Raw genomic sequence first — 3399 nt, 5'->3', positions numbered from 1 at the left:
ACGTGGAGATCGTGGAGTTGCCTCCTCCCCTGTTTCCTCCTCTCCTTCCTTCTCCTCCAGAGTTGCCAGGGCCTTGTACCTGTTCTCCAGCCAGACTGGAGGAACTGGTACTGCTGTGTTACAAGCAGCCCTGGTTCTGGAGGTGACCGTCTGCCACTGCAGTGGAGGGCACTTCCTGAGGTGCTTCCTCCTTGGATGCATAACCCTGCAGGGAAAGAAAATAGCTGTCAATTTCTTCCTCTGCCTCCCTGATTCCCCTCAGCCTGCTAACCTCCTTCTGGACACATGAGAGAGTCTTTATTCTTTAAATTTCTTTTATATGAAAGAATATAAAGGTAATATAAAGGTAAAGGTGCACCTTTGCACCTTTACCTGCATGTGCAGATGGGCCCAAAATGCCATCTGTCTGGCCCCTCCCCATCGGTGTCTGCTGATCGTGTGCCCTCCCCCCGATCTGGTGTGCTGTGGTGCTTTTTTATTTGGGTAAGCATGCCATGGGATGAAAAAGGCTGGGAAACGCTCATGGGCTATTGGTGCCTCCTGAGTCTGGGGGCAAACCAGATTGCCGATGGTGTGGGGGGGGAAAGTTCTCCAGCAGCTGATCACGGAACCACCAGTGGCAAAACCGGAAGTGCACTTCTGCCGATACTTCTGGTTTTGTGGCTGGCACTTCCACAGGGTGTACGGCCAATCTCATGGGGTGCCAATGCACCCCCTATGCATTGCCAATGGAAATGCTATCTCAACCATTGTGGATCAGATTTGTTTTGCTCATGTGTTCTCATTTGAATGAATTATTTCAATTAATTCAATTGACTTTTTCTATGTTTGAATTTAATTATGGTGTTTAAGGTTACCAGCTATGATGTGCTTGGAAGCACTGTTGCACCTTCCCATATACACTGATGAGATGTGATGTGTTAGTAGGGTTGCAGAGATTCCTTTCCAGTACTACTGCTCTTATGCCTGTGGACTAAAGAGGCTGACAGTTTCAATGCTGTGTGTCTGCTGGCTTTTATTCTCCCTGTTAACACAATGAGAGTAGGGATGGTAGCAGCACCATCATGACCTTAGGTAGGGGGAGGAAGCATTGGGCTTACCAGTACCCAACACCCGTGAACTTCTCTCAAGCTGTCTCCATTATCCCACCCTTCTAGTCTGGCCCCAACTGTGCCCTGTGTCTACCACCAGTGATAACATGCTCTAGTGTTGTGATTGATTCTCTCAATTTCTTTTACCTCTTACCCAGGCCATAACCAGGGTTACACTCATCTCCCCATGAATCTCTGCTTGACTCTCCCAGTGGTCAGTTCCTTTTGTGTCTCTGAGATGCCTTCTTCCTCAGGTAATGCCCATTCTCCCCATCAAATATACAAACAACCAAACTGCCATGCGCGCAACTGCTCCTGCTTTATCCCACCACCCACTCAGCTTCCCTTCACACTTATCGCTTAGCTTTTTCCTTGACAGGGCTGAAACCTGTATATTATATCACACATCATATGACCCATATACTTCCCCTGATGCTTTTCCTTATTAAAAATAACAGGTCCAGTCCTGAAAACTTACTGAACATGTCTACACGATATGCTTTATGGCACATTAAACTAATCTAATGCATGTGCAGGACTTGCTGCCCAGTAAATTAGTCTAATACGATGTTTGATAGTACCATGAAATACAGGTGCTAGATTAATGGTGCATTAGCTACTGCACAGTAGCACATGTGTAGACATAGACCAGGAGTAATTTGCTTCTAGTCAGCCCAGGCATCAGGGGACCTGCTACTGCCTGGCTAAGCCTGATGCAGGGGGGCTGTGCTGGTTGCAAGATGAGCAGTCCCCCAACCACAAGGGGATCAGGAGAGTCATCCCAAGCTGGGGCTGCTGCATCCCAGCCATACGGAGATAGGGTTGGGACCCAATTTCCACGTGGCTGGGACAGCTCTCCTGGCCATGTGGAGATCAGGACCAGCCACTGTACCCCCTGCCAGCCCTGGGCTGGCACCCAGGGAAGCGTGTGGGGCACCCATTCACATACATGTGGGGGGGTGGGGGGCACAGTTTAAAGTGCTTGAATTTTCTGTGAAGAAAATTCAGGCACATTAATTGCACTTGTAGGTGCACTCACTGATTTCTTAACCAAGCATAACTTCTACTAGTTTTAATAAGAATTTATAAAGAATTTAATATTACACTCATAGATTCATAGATTCATAGATGTTAGGGTTGGAAGGAACCTCAACAGATCATTGACTCCAACCTCCTGCATAGAGAGGAAAGAGTGCTGGGTTCAGATGACCCCAACCAGATGCCTATCCAACCTCCTCTTGAAGATGTCCAGGGTAGGGGAGAACACCACCTCCCTTGGGAGCCCATTCCAGATTTTGACCACTCTGACTGTGAAGAAGTTCTTTCTAATGTCCAGTCTAAATCTGCTCTCTGCTAGCTTATGGCCATTATTTCTTGTGACCTCCAGGGGCGCCTTGGTGAGTACAGCCTCACCAATTCCCTTCTGCACCCCATGATAAATTTATAGGCAGCTACAAGGTCACCTCTCAACCTTCTCTTGCGGAGGCTGAAGAGGTCCACGTGCCCTAGTCTCTCCTCGTAGGGCTTGGCCTGCAAGCCCTTAACCATACAAGTGGCCCTTCTCTGGACCCTCTTCAGGTTATCCACATCCCTTTTGAAGTGTGGCACCCAAAACTGCACGCAGTATTCCAACTGCGGTCAACCAGTGCCCAATAGAGGGGAAGTATCACCTCTTTTGTTCTGTTTGTCATGCATCTGCTGATGTACAATAAAGTGCAGTTAGCTTTGCTGATGACTTCATCATACTAATGACTCATGTTCATCTTGGAGTCCACTAGGACTTCGAGATCCCTTACTACTTCTGTGCTACCAAGCAGGTCATTTCCTAGGCAGTAGGTGTGCTGGACATTTTTCCTCCCTAGGTGCAGCACTTTGCATTTCTCCTTGTTAAATCGCATTCTATTGTTTTCCACCCATTTGTCCAACCTGTCCAGGTCTGACTGTAGTTGTTCCCTGCCCTCCGGTGTGTCCACTTCTCCCCACAGTTTTGATCATCTGCAAACTTGGACAGAGTACTCCTATCAGCTTTGTGGATTTTTTCTGCTGTTAGGTTGTTAGGGGTACAAACATATTATATTAGGGCTCATTTTGAGCCTAGTTTTATGTTTTTTTCTGTTAAATGTGAAATTACTAAATAATAATACCACGTAGCACTAGCTGGAACTTTAAATCTTCAATTTTGCACCAGATAAGCAGAAGTAAATGAAGACTTTGCACAGTTATTATTGGTTTCATTGTCCTATGCTTCTGACTTAAAACATTTTGTGAATATGAGTGCTGAATGATTACCAACTGTTTGTTTTCATTA

Source organism: Gavialis gangeticus, unplaced genomic scaffold (assembly GCF_001723915.1).
Source record: "Gavialis gangeticus isolate Ggan-Ray unplaced genomic scaffold, GavGan_comp1, whole genome shotgun sequence".
NCBI classification, from domain to species: Eukaryota; Metazoa; Chordata; order Crocodylia; family Gavialidae; genus Gavialis; species Gavialis gangeticus.
The sequence above is the reverse complement of the archived record's forward strand: the minus strand, read 5'-3'. Positions refer to the sequence as shown.